The sequence below is a fragment of the Seriola aureovittata genome, chromosome 8 (genome assembly GCF_021018895.1).
Source record: "Seriola aureovittata isolate HTS-2021-v1 ecotype China chromosome 8, ASM2101889v1, whole genome shotgun sequence".
NCBI classification, from domain to species: Eukaryota; Metazoa; Chordata; class Actinopteri; order Carangiformes; family Carangidae; genus Seriola; species Seriola aureovittata.
In genome coordinates this window covers 6,202,418-6,216,757 of record NC_079371.1, presented here as the reverse complement: position 1 = coordinate 6,216,757, position 14,340 = coordinate 6,202,418, and the positions used below count along the sequence as shown (strand labels likewise).

The 14,340-nt window shown below is 38.3% G+C and overlaps 1 protein-coding gene and 1 long non-coding RNA gene across 3 annotated transcripts in view; one reads left to right on the top strand and one right to left on the bottom strand.

Moving 5' to 3' along the window:
- Positions 1–14,340, top strand: part of LOC130173549 (uncharacterized) — an 83,340-nt gene that overhangs the window by 28,483 nt on the left and 40,517 nt on the right. The gene's annotated exons all lie outside the window — the stretch shown is intronic.
- The window catches only part of gfra4b (GDNF family receptor alpha 4b), a 44,303-nt gene that overhangs the window by 12,840 nt on the left and 17,123 nt on the right, over positions 1–14,340 (bottom strand). Inside the window, exon 2 of one of the 2 annotated variants that reach the window (XM_056382930.1) lies at positions 2,010–2,208. The exons of the other annotated variant lie outside the window; for it this stretch is intronic. The gene's annotated coding sequence lies outside the window, so the exon portion shown is untranslated. The remainder of the gene's footprint in view (positions 1–2,009; positions 2,209–14,340) is intronic. 2 annotated transcript variants of the gene reach the window in all.

Genomic DNA, 14,340 nt, shown 5'->3' with positions numbered 1-14,340 from the left:
GCTCTGTGGTAATTAACAGTAAGAATGTAACTGGCACAATAAAATAGTGGAGTGTAGCCAAAAGAAAGAAAGGACCTTCCAACCCACGTAAAATTCATACAGACCAGCATATTTCACATGTGAAGAAGTAATCTCTTCGCATTCAAAGGCACATAAAGGACAATATTGCAGGAAGCAATAGCTCACTTGGTTGTGGTGCATCACTCTTTTCACACACATTTAGTATTTCTCTTCCTTTCAGAATGAGAACAATAATCTAAACTTTATGAAAACAGTTTTTCTATGAGCTGTTGTATCTCTAACACATCTTTTCACATAAGCTCTACTAAGTAGACAATAACTTTGCTTGAACTCGTTACATTGGATGACATGCTTTGTGAGTATTCAGTATTCTATAACTTGGTCTGCAGGCGACAACATTAATTGCTTTATTGTGAAGAGAACAGCCTCAAGGCTGAATTACTAAGGTATTGTTTCTGATTTCTCATGGAGTATAAGTTATGAAATAGTATATTTTTGATTTAACATGTGTAATATGTTCAGGCACTGTGTGAAAGACTGTGAGTGGCAGACTTATAGAGATGCTAATCCACGCTTTCATTGATTCACTGACATCGTCCAGAAGGTTTGACTCCTTCAGTGCTACTGCATGACTGCAGCCTATTCAGCGAGCCAAGGAACTTGAATAATAGGTGTTTGGCATGTACTGAATGTGCCGAGAACATTAACGAGTGAGAGAACCTTAGATAAGCCCGTGCAGTGCCGTGTCCATTTTATTGAGGTTTATCTCGATTTGCCAACAAAACAGCTGGTGAGATGTTGGATGTTTGTTCGGATGAGAGGGGAAGAACTTTTGGAAAACATGAGGGATGCACAGAAAAAGTAAAATTCATGTTAAGTGATATATAGTCATTGCATTGTTGTTAGTCATATCATGAAGGAGTACAAATTGAAATGCTCTGTGACTACAGCTTAGTTAATTGCTATCATGGCTCATTGTTGTTATACCATGCCAACAACGTACACTTGGAGGCATATCGATATGGAATTCAAATGTAGTTTACTGCTATGCCCTTTTTATATGCTTCTGTTTGAGTCAGATATTCTTTGACGTCTCTTCTCTTGACATCTTCGGCCTGCCGTCACGCAGTTATAGTAACTCGGTGTATAGGGAATCGGCAGCATCTTGGATCATAAGGATTTTAACTTCACTTTAACATACAGCAGTATTACAAAAACATAATTACACACATCAAAATGTTGACCCCATGTGAAAAAAGTTTAGACAATTTGCAACGAAACATTTTAACAGGAGAAGTTTTTGTCATAGAGCTCATAAGCCACATAAAGTACAGAACCTCTCTGGAGTTAATTGTAGTGTGGGTGGTGATTTTATGAAAAAGAGCTGTCACTCTTCCTTTGAATGTTTCTTGTGTTGCACTCCATGCACTTTTCTAATTACACTATTGAAAGAATTATAATGACGGCAAAAAGAATTTGTTTGTACCTCACTTTCCATTACTGTTAATTTTACAGGACAAGTTGTGATGTTTTACATATGTATATCCAGTGTGTCCAGTTCAAGTCAGAAAACAGCGTGTTGCTATGCTATTGCCAGTCAAGAGTAGACTTTGGAGAATTTGTTTCTCTATTTCCCGGTTATTGTAAAAACATATTCCTAAGCATGGCCTGCAATAATTCAAGTGGATCCTATGAGTCAAACAATGTAAATTCTTACCACCTTTTTTGTTCCTCGTAATGTCCCTTACCCCATCTGCTTAAATCAAAAGTTTTCAATTTCATGCTGCTTTCATCTGCTTACATTGTAGGTAATTCTGGGCCAAAATTGTCGCAGCCATTGTTTTGATGTTCCAAAGCACACACTCAGGAAAAAAGAAAGTAATAAAACAACATATTTTCCATTCTGTCAAAACTGTTCAATCACTTACATCTGCTTTCAAAGCTGAATCTCTACTCAAACCCCCACTGGTATATCGAGTCTCACTCACATCAAGCTCCTTATCCTGTGTTCAGCAAGTCGGCTAAACACATCCAACACAGGCATGTGGACGCTGGGAGGGGGGGGAAAAAAGTTCCAACCAGCGCCAACGTCCTAGAAGGCCAGATGGTCAGTTGCAAATTCAAGGCAGAGATCCCAGGCCCTTCCTCTACGGCTGTGTGTGTCAGTATGTGCTGCCTGGGCAGAAGCTGGAATAGACACCATACATCATGATTGCAAATGAGCCGTTTGATTTGACATTTCCAATAAGCCTGTCTCAATGTACCAGTGGGTTTAGCCAATTAACCATGTCAGTAATCAATGTGTTCTGAGGCTCAGTTAAGTCCTCAGTTTCCCTGCCACATAAATCACAGGCAGATTAGCTGATCAGTTACCCTTAATGGTCCACTTCAGGAGAGATAAAATGGAAAATGAAAGTTAATGAAGTCAGCTGGAATGTTGGTCTCACTCCTATATACCTACAAAGCAGTGAGGCTGTGGGGGGAAATGGTAATTTATTAGTGCACTTAATGAGTATCACCTTTGTTTCAGAGCTCTTAAGGTTTGTAATTTATCTTGGATAGTAGTTAAAGCAAGCAGCCTTCCTTTAAAGTGAGTGGCCTCCAGCGGTTTTGCCTAACACCACTGATGGCAGTGTTGTGAGTCTATGACAGCATGATACAAGCCGTTTTTAGCGTGATAGCTAATTCAGCACACTTCATTTCCCAGTTATTCTTGCCTGTGGTTTCTTTGTCAGCTACCTCTGCATACTTCCAGCTAGTTCTGAAAGATTCGCAAAAAAAAATCATCTTGCGAATATTTTTGCAGGTATTGTTGGAATAGCAATTTTTGCATTTCATTTTCACTGAAAACTTGTTTTAAATGATGATGTTATTTTTGCTGGAGCTTGTACCAAACAAGCATGTTTCGTTATATCTGTAGAATATGATTTGTTGGCAGGGACATCTCTGTAGCACCACAATGCATCATTTATGGTATGTTGTGACGAATTTCACCTTTATCAAAAAGATTGCAGGTCTTGTAATTTGGATATTGCATTTGGCCTTATTGTGGTTTTGATAATATTTCGATTGATTGCTCAGCCCTACTTTTGAAACTGAATTCAAACATCCAAGTACAGAGTTCATTTAAGATATTTCATATGACTTTTGTCTTTTATACCTTTTTTACATAAGAGAAATACTCAACTTTAAATTTTGAAAAGCTTTAAACCTGCAATGAGTAATATTTTTTGGCCACTTGGGGGCAGCACAAACAAGCAACATTAACATATCATCACCTTTTTAAATTGATAATTGCAAACAGTTGCTTATATACACCAGCTGATATGGATCAAGTCATTTTGTTTTTGGCCACCGGGTGAATGCAAGTCCAGTATTTACTGTCTTTGAGCTGTTTAGCTGTTCTCTATTCCTGAAGGAAATATCTGGCTCTGTAGCTTCTATATTCTCAGTTGTGTTCGCCAGCTAGTCTGTCTGCTGTCTGCTGTTGAGCAAAGCAGGTTTTTGAGCTTTTTCACTGAAAACAAAACTGCATGCTGCTGCTGAAAATGACGCTATGAGAGATCATTCACTCACTCACTCACACTCACTCTTTAATTGAGTATTGTCCTCCTTTGAATTTTAACTGTGTATTTCTGTATTTCGACATCATTGCAAATGAGAGAAACCTCAATTATCTTTGAGGCTTAAATGAATAAATGAATTACATTAAATGAAATCGTAATGCTCTGTAAAGCAGAGAGGAGCGACAGATTTGTATGATAATTATCTGCAGGATCATCACTACAAGTAACGCCTTTCATGGTGTCAGATTGTTGTTATTTGATACATTGTTACAGCTGCTTAAGTTGAACAATGTAAGATAATTGCAAACAGAACTATCGTTTTTCTTACTTCCAGCTGGAAAATCAATCCAAACTTCCAGCTTTTTGACATCTGTTGTACATTTTAATAATCGTAGTTTAGGCAGACCAGTGCAAACAAGAGTGGATAACAAAGGACATCATCATCCACTCTAGACTCTAGTTACTGTGGTTTAAAAGTAAGTTTCTACACACTTCATCTACATGTATCAGCTACTGTATGTCTTCGAAACAAATGTTGTTATCGAGTCAACAGAAGTTTTACTTTTTTTGTTGTCACCTTAAAAGAGAAACGAGTGGCTCTCGCTTTTCCAGTTTCCTCCAGTTTTATCTGATAAAAAATTCTTCATTTAAAAACATGCACATTATTTTAACTGCTCAAAATCCCATAATTGTAAATATCAATATGCTCAGCCTGCTGTTGCTTATAATGTAAAATACTGAGCCAGTATTCTTCAAACAGGTCATGATCCTTCCTCTGCTGCCTCTTTAGTAGCTCATCCAGCTGTGTCTTGTTTTACCTATAATGTAAAAATATACACAACAGGAGTGACATTTAGCTGTGACTGATGTTCTTAGTTTCAGGTCTTTGAAAGTTCAACAACTAAAGTTGTCAGTCACACATGTGGAACGTATTTATTTGTTCGTGAGTCTACTTTTTTTTTTTCTCTCAGCCTACTTATAATACCACATACCACTTTTACCTCTCCTGCTTGTCAAGCAACACCTGCCTGAATATTATCATCATTATTATTATTATTATTATTATTATTATTATTATTGTTATTATTTGAAATCTTAATATTAAATGTTTAGATTTTTGAGAAGAGAAAGACAGTCACACTTGTGAAAGTGCTTTAGCATTTTAATTCATGTATCAAAAATCATTAAAATGTAAATGGGTTAGAAGTGGCACACTGTAATAAAATCTAAGTGAATATTAAATTTGATTTGTTCTTCATTGATCTCCTGTTGGTCACATAAAATCTTTTCAGTTTAGCACTTAGCCTTTGAGAGAAAAGTGAAGTTCATTATGTTGTGAAATGTGTACTTTAGGTCCCTATGTGTCAAATAAACATTGTTTGCTTTATTAGAAATAACTCGTAGGGGCTAAACATTTTAATTACAGGCATAAGTGAATGCAAATTGTTCTACCAGTGAATGAATCATCTTTGCAAAAATGCAGCCTGTATTTTTCTGTTATAAATTGTTGCTGTCTGATATGACATTATTTGCTTTTATGGCACAAAATTAGCAATTTTCTGACATCAAAGCAGGGTAGATTGAATTTGGCAAAATGAGACAGCAAAATATCCATCTACATTCAAAAATAAAGCACTGTCAGCACCACTATTACTTCATGTTAGACATCAAACAAATAGTGCGTGAAGCCCTTGGAAAACCACAGTAATTAGCTTCAAAGTTTTGAAAAGGGAAGTATTCACATTTTCAGCAGCATACACGAGGTAACACATATACATTTTTTTATCTTCTTAAAAGAAATCATCCATTCAGTTGATCCTTTTCCAACAGCGGCTGCTTTTCGACTTTTACTGAGAGACAGTGCTGCCTGTAAGATTGCCATATAAATTATTTATCCAGAAGTTCAGACAGAAAGAGTTGCCACATTAGCAACCAATCTCAGAACAACAGCTCAGTCAGAGAGGCTTGCTGGTACATTAAAGGATTTTGTTGGCAGCGAGTAGATATGCAGCTGTGTCTGCCAGAAAAGACAGATCTTGATGATAACACGTATATGTTACAAAGGTATGGGATATACAGTACCTGAGGCACAAGGCAGGATATACCATCAAAAGCGGTTAGTAACAAACTGGAACAACAGATTCTCTGGGGATGGAGGGACGACCAATAGCAGATAGGAGTAAACAGCTCATAGCAGCAATAGCTTGAAGGGTCTGACGTGACAAATAAAGATCTATGAATCTGAAGACTTATCAGATGGTTATCACCGCACAGAGAGGAGAAAGGACTTCACAACGGAAATCATTTTATCCTTTGTTAGAACATTCGTCAGGTAGAATACACTATGTTACTACAAAATCTACCAGGAAACTACTTTGTGTTTATTTGACGGGCCACTGCAGTGCCCTGCAAGTTGATGCTGCATTGTGTTGCGGCAAAAGTTGAGTCAGGTTCAAGTTTTTACCAGGACAACTCTTTTGTTTTGTTTTGCCAGAGCCCTCTGCATCAGCAGCCTCACCATGCCAACACAGTGGCCTCCTCAAAATAAATAAGGTGGTTTCATGTTTTCACCCAGAGCTGAACACAGCCTTAAGTGGGATTGACTGTTCCTTATGCCCACTGCTGACCCAACCTATATGCTGAATACCCAATTGCACAGGGCCCCGCAAATGCTATTTTTTTTTTCTTTTTGGTCAATGGCTCTGACCCAGTACAGGGGATAGATCATGTCAGACCAATCAAATCTTTCTAACCCAGGTGGTCCCCATGTCAATCATTGGTGAATGGTTATGATTGGCACAGATGCTTTAGTACGATATGATATACCACATGATGGCGTCTTCAAAACACAACTATGCCTCCAGCGCTGCCAAAAAAAAATTAACAAAACGAAGACAGTCTGTGACATTACATTTCTTTATTTACATGCATGTAAAATGCACAAATAAAAAGACAAATAGATTTTGCAGTATACTTAGTTAAAAGTGATCACACATCTGGTTTTACTTGAGCCAATGTTTGAGATATGCCTTGAAGGTGGGATATGTAGGTGTACATTCAGAGGTTTTATTTCATAGGTATATATTTGTACTGTGCTGACTTTAAAGCCTGACCGATATGTTGGTTGGCCAGTTTTATTGGCTGATATTGTCCTATCACAGATATATCGGTATTGGCGCATATATTCTCCGATATGAGCTGATATGAATACTTTTATTAAGAAGCAATAATGCAGAGGAAATGCTCGGGTTTGCTCAAGTTATATAGGTAGCATTTTATGTATATTTGATCCTTTGTTTTCATTCAAGTTAAGTTATATTTTTCCTGCTCAAGTTAAGTTATACACACACACACACACACACACACATATATATATATATATATATATATATTATCATACTTATGTTTTTTATTTATAGTTATTTTTGTAGTTATTTGATTTAATTCCAAGTGAAGTTTACCGTTTCGGTGCACTGATGAAATTTTGGACAATAAAGTTTATTATTAAACTGTACAATATCCTGCTTTCATTATATATCTTTTTCACAAGTGTTTATGTCAGCTGATACATAGATATCGGAATTTTTCCATCTATGTGTGATACCTATTGAGCCTGTTTCAGCAGCAGCTTTACTCTGGCAGTTTGATTGAGAGTGACACTGAGGTCTGTTAAAGCACTGTAAACCTGTATTCCCCTAAATGACGTCTCACATCTCTAAGATAACATCAGCTCCTGAATAGAAAGCATTTCGCTCTATGATAACCATCTCCCCTCCTCCACCAACACCACCACCACCCCTGCCTTTATCCATGCTTTCCTTCAGAGGAGCTTCGGCTGGAAAGGAGAACAGGGCCTGAACTCGCTCACTGCTTTTCACTGTCTAACATTTAAGTGAATAACAAATATACAGTACATATTCTCAACCAGTAGCAAGTGTTACTCTACTCCTCAACACTAACAATACTGTACTGCATGAATAATGAATTGGTAATAAACCCAATGTCACAGCCTTCACCCCCCCGCCACCTCTTCTTAATTATGCCGCATGTGCTTACACCCTTACACCCTCCAGGTGCTTACATTGTTAGATATGCTTATTGTTAATCCTCTCCATTACTGAAGGCAGTAGCCCCATGTATTTTTTTCCAATTACTTTTCACCTATAGAATTCAATTTTACATTCCCACTTTGCAGTTTGAAGAATGAACAGAAAACATACAATTTGATCCCATAATGCAAAAGCTGCTGTGTGAGGGCAACGAATTGCAAACAAAAGATTATATTTGAACACACCAAAGATGGTGGTTGTTATTCATGACTCAAATCGCTGTTTCGGGTGAGCACTCATGTCAGTTAGATCCAAGGGCTAGATGTTGTAAGACTGACTGGCACAGTTACGAAGGTCTTGGAGCATTAAAGTTTGTTTGGTTTTTCGGAGTATACGAGCTGACTAGTAACAGCTTGAGACTGTGTGTGTGTGTGTGTGTGTGTGTGTGTGTGTGTGTGTGTGTGTGTGTGTGTGTGTGGTGATATTCTTTTAAAAACCTGTTTGTGTTTTAGTTCTTGAATGAGAACACGTGTGCACAGGGAGGTGGGAGGTTGAGTTTGGGATTTAAAGGAGCATTAAGTAATTTATGACATCAACCAACTTCTGTCAGCAACAGCTTTGACAGGACTCAGGCAGTGGCTTTCAGTTGAAAGTCACATGAGATCATATCACTGTCAGGATGAACTGTTCTCATTGCCACAGGGTATGAATTAAAAAAATGCAAGACGTTTAGTGAACATAATTTCTCTTGATAGCATCTCTGTTTGCAGCAGTCTGTTTAAAGAACCATGCAGATCACAGTCTTATATACTGTTTTCCATGTTCTGAGTTTGGCAATTATTCTTTGATGGATCGATGAATCATTTAGTCTGTTAAACCATAAAAATGTAATAAAAGAAATGTTTCAGTTTCTCAAAGGCCAAGGAGACATCTTCAAATGTGCTGTTTTATATGACCAATAGTCCAAAACTCAGATTAATTATACGAAACAGAAAAAAAATTCTCACATTTGCAGACTTACAAAGCTCTTGCTGTGCACACGTGTACGTACATTTTTTTTTTTCCGAGCATACTGACTGTGATAAGGAAAAGTGGAAATGAAAAAATAAAATGAGATATAATCTAACATGCAGCAGTATTCCTTCAGATTGTTTCAACTGGAATATGTCATTTCCAAAGGCACATTTGTTACCTATGAATTTGTTTGTGTTTTCAACTTTATTGCTTTCACTTAAATATTAACAGTATTGTGTAAATCATCATCAAATCAATATTACCTTTCTGATGTTTGAGTCTGATGGTTTACAGGCTGCATGTGTGATAATCTAATGACACCATGTGTGTGGTAAATAGCCACAGCCATGAGTAATCATTGCACATAGGATCACTGCTCTGCTGTTTTTTGGAGGATGTGAAACTGTTCTTCTTTGTCATTCTTTTCACTGAACAGCCCAAAGACAGGCAGAGCAGACAGATGTATACATGTGCCTTGCCCCTGGTTGGCTAAACACTACTCACAAGGAAACACTAGAAGCGCCAACTCTAATGCCAGAACCAGTGGTCAGGCAAAAACATCGAGTTTCATTGTTAGATACCTGAAAAACAGATGTTGCACCAGTGTAAACACTGAAATTTTATCTACCCTGCAGAGCGTCTGCCTGAAAATATCAGCCATCACTCCCCTCTCTGTTATTGTTGCTGATGTGAAGCAGAAGCGACATACTCCACCACCGTGTGTGCTTTCTGCAAAAGCCTTCACTGTTCCTCCTCAGGTGGTTTCTAAAGGCTCTCTGAACCACCTGAGGCTTGTACTGAATCACTGGCAGGCTGAAATAGTCTTAAAGCCCTGGGCCAAGAGCCAAAATCAAACTAGCCGAACACCACCCACCTGCTGACACACACACACACACACACACACACACACACACACATAACTACAAATCCACAGCCTGTCTCGTTCCTATTGAGCCATAAGACAGACTAAAGGACAAAGACTCTCTTGGAATAGGCTCACACCACTGGCAGTCCATAATTAGAGGCAGACAATTTGCTACCTGGAACAATGTAATAGTGTCGTAGTCATTTCGTTGGGGCTAACAGGTATCGGCTTTCAACTCTGACAGCAAACGCTTCTCTCCCCCCGCTGTGAAAAACACAACAGGAAACAGTAGGACTAAACTTACATAGATAACAGATAGCAACAGTTCAGACCATCTCAGGAGGCTTAGGTGAGTGGATCAGCATCTTCACACAAGCCTTCCTCTTGGGATTACCTGAGACTTACATGTGTGTCCACACTAAACAGCTAAAACTAAACAATGTTAATGTCTGAGAGCGATGTCCGTTCACACTATTGTTTTTGTATGTTTTTCAAAAAGATCTAGGTTGACATTAAAAGGGCAAAAGAATAAGAAAACACCAAAATGTCTTCCTCTATCCCTTGTCACGTAAATTGTTTCCTGTTTTTATTGTCAACTGAACCAACAAAAAGTAGTAATTAATCCAAGTTGTTAATGCTGCTTCTTACCCAAGGTGTACAGTCATTGAGTTGTTTGATAAAATGAGCACAGGCTTATGAGCAGGGGGCATTCTGCACTTCATTAACATAACAATTCATATTCTGTATTTTTTTTTTTAGAGGAGCAGGAAAAAACTTCAAGCGCATATCAATGGAAATAAGGCTAAACATTTATTGAAAGATGTTGTTATTATCTGTTAATTTATTACTCTGGGAGTTACAGTGCTTCTTCATACCTCACTGATTTACTGGAGAGTCTATATTCCTGTCACAACCAAACAGGCAACATCTAAAATTTAAATGGAAGGAGGAGATGAAACTTGTTACTGTTAATGAGAAAGGAAATTATGAAAGGTTTTCTTTTGATATGCAGACCGGTTTCCATCAGACTGACTCTGAAAAGTTAGATTTAATTCATTTTCCCAGATGTGAATAAAGTAAGGCCTGTGATTATTTAGGGACAAGACTACCGGAATGAATTTTTGTGTGTGCGCGTGTGTGTGTACGTGCACACCAGTTTATATGTCTGTGTGAAGGCCTGTCAAGTTCAGTCTCAATGTCACACAACAAAGAGTGTTTTATCTTCACTTGGAAATTGTGACATTATGAGTGCATCAACTGTTCGTATGTAAAGGTTGCAATTAACTTATCAGCATATCGTTCTTTGCTTGCAGAGGGGCAGAGCGTGACACATCATGTTTTTCTCTCAGTCTGAAAGTGCTGGCTGTCTGCAGCACTTAACAGGATTCATGCCAGGCACAGGGGCATACAAATGATAGGTCTTCTTCTTCTCAAATATAGGATGCAGAACTCAGGCAAATACTGATCCCGACTCATTAAAAAAAAGTGTCTGTCACACTGCAAGATGGTTGCCAATCATCTCGGTTTTATAATAAGACCAGAATGCCTTATAAACAGACACCAACCTTTTTATCATTGCTATTAACCGTTTTATTCTCACAGTGACTAGATTCTTACTGTCGCCCTCTAGAAAAACCTGTTGACAGCAACAGTAAACTAGTTACTGCCTCTGCTCCAGCATGGCACATATGCACCTTACTACAATAACCATGGTAGATTTACCACTCAAAATTCTTAGTTTCATTTTAAAGGTTAAAATAACACCCAGTTTTGAGGAGATTAGGTGTCTGTACCTGATCCAAACGGCGGACTGAAAAGCTGACTGTCATAGAGAAGGGGGAGGCGGGATATCATTTAGATGTAGTAATAATAGTGTGCATTTTCAGACAGTCTCTCCTGGATAAAGTTCATTGTGTTGCATTTAGTTGTACACATGACAAGTCCCACAAATAGTTGCGTTACAAATGAAAAAGAGAGCTAGAGGGAGAGCTTCAATCCTTGGCTCCTTTCTCACCTCCGCACAGTCGTGGCCAGTCTTGTTTCAGGAAATTACAGTAATGGTTGGACACAGGTTTTTCATTTCTAGGTGGCAAGTTTTATCAGCTGTAGCTAGCTAGCTAACTAAACTAATATTATTTCACTGAGTTGGTTAAAAAAAAAAAAAACACTGACCCTGGCTGACATTAATGTCTCAAGTGATTTGCTTTAAAACAAGAATCTTGTAAAAGAGATCTTAAATCAATCTGTAATTGATGTGTACACACATGATATGATACCATAAGACTGAGGCTAAAGCTGCATCCAAAAAGTTAGGACCCTCAGCAGTTGGTGATCATGGAAATATAGAAACGGCATTGTTCTTGTACTACAATGTGGATGTCGTTCTGTGACTATAAGTACAATAAGAAAAAAATCCAGGGTCACACTGTTATAAACCTTTTTTGGCTGCTTAAATACTTGTTTGTGTTTTTAACATCACAAGATAAAAGAATGGAGACTAACCTGTTTGAGTTGCTACTGCTCACACTATAAGCTATCTTGACTTATGTTGGCTGGAGGGGTTGCTGGAGTGTAAACTGTCCCAAATTCAGTAAAGAGTGGATGTGATAGCCATAAATGAGGCTCAGTTAATTAATGAAAAGCTCCTCTGGCTTGGAGGTAATGCTTTGTTACTATGGAGTAACCAAGCAACTGTAACTAGGGCTGCTATATCAAGTAACGGTTGCTAAGCTATGATTAGACAATCATGGTTTGGAGGAGGGGTTTAGTGAACAGTCACAACACATTTTTTAAACAATACTTCTTTTGGCATTGTATTAAATTCTGAATTGAGAAGCTGTGAGTTACAGTTGGAACAACTTTTCTTCTAGATCAGAGGAAAGTAGTTACACACCTGTGGCGGTCAGGGCTGCCTTAGCAAAGTGATGAAGTGTTCACCTTCTGTCGGGTCTGATGTTGTGGCAAGGCCATAATACCTGCCAGCTGTGGCTGTCACTCAAGAGTCATTACAGGATGGGGAGGAGCCACACATTCCACACAGTGATTGATGGGCACTTTTACTGATGAGACTCTTTAACAGCAGAGTCCTCTGTGTTGCTCAGACTCCCAGCATGCTTCCAGTCCTTGAGAGCCGTCTGTTGTGTTGCAAAGCAGCAGAAAAGCAGCAATGAGAGCAGCTAACACATGAATCTTGAGATGGGGCTTTTCGGCTGATTGCCTCCACTTGCCTCCATTGCGATAAAGAGCTGCAACATAGCAATTTCCATAGTGTGTCGTGTTTTGAGGTAATAAATCTGGAGGCTTTTGCTGTGTTTTTCAATTTTATGGGTCCAGATGCACACTACATTGGTGATGCGAATAATAGTCTAGTCTATTTTAGCTGTACATTATATGCCACTGCTTTAGATCCAAGTGTGATTTTGTGTCTCGATTTGCCTCCATGATCTGTAATTGGTGTCTTTAGACGCACACACACTCAAATAATGTCAGCGCAGGGAAATTATGATTCACCTAGAGCCAACATTAGATGACAAAAAGTGAAATATGGGTCAGCATGACCAGATGTTAGCCTATTAAGGTAGACTCTAGAGTAGAGGACTCTGTCAATCATACAGGACCCGTGGGACTACAACAGCGATCTGCAGTAGCTCAGTTGCACGACTTCTTCAGGCTCCTTTTGTGATTCACTGTTTTAAAGCCTCAAATGAAAGGTCACAAGGGATCAGTGAAACCAAAAGGCATGGCCTGGAGATCAAAAGGATGAATGCTCAGTCAACACAGGCTTGTGTATAAAGACACACGGGTCTGACACCGGCCACTGCTAAACAAGAAGTGTCTTTTAAAATCTTCTTTAACTAGTGCTTCAGCGTGTGTCAAAACACGGCTGTTTGATATCACGGGACTTCTGAGTATAATTACAAAGAATATGTGAATGTCATTCCTCAGGGATCTAAAAGCTGGGCACCTATTTGTCATCTCCAGAGCTGTCAGTCATGCTTACAACACTGTTAGTGATAAATGAAATTTACAGTCAGATGCTGAAGTGTTTTACAAAGTCCTAAAAATACTAGGTATACACAGAGGATCGGCTGACGTTAAAACATCAACATTTTCCTCTCCTTATTAGCATATCACAGGAGTGATTCATAACATAACGTGTAGTTGTTTAATTATTTGTTGTGCATTTTAGTTGCACAATATGTGTTTTGGGATAATTTTTGAGATTATTTTACATTCTGTTCTCTATGTCCTTATTTAGAATATTAAATTACATTTTAACTGTTTAATTCTGTTTAAATCTTCTGGTGAATATTGGATTTTGACTAAATTCCACAGCTTTGCCCTCTATTCACATTTGCCATAAACAGAAACACTGAGTCTCACTGAAACAGTTATCCATTATTCAGACAAAAAACCCATTAGGCATTTCTGTCACAGTTTGTAGAACAAAAGCAATACTGTGCATGGAATGATTACAATTTTCTTTTTCAGTCACTTCAATTTAACTTTCCCTGGCAATAAACCATAACAATGTCCTAATTAATTTGAGCTCTGAAATTCATAGTTACTCATTCAAACAGACTGCTGGGATTATAGCTCGCAGGGCCAAACATGACTATAGCTAAAGCATAACTGAATGAGTAGCTTCATTAACCCTGTTTGCTGTGTTTCTGTAAAGGTAATGATGAAGAATCTAAAAATGGTCAGAGACAGACTAACAAGCCGTGTATTTATAAAATTACAAGTACACGACGGGTGTTGTAATTCTAACGTCATTCCAGTTGCTTTCATTTGACGCCCCCCCCCCATGTTTTTGCCACTGGTG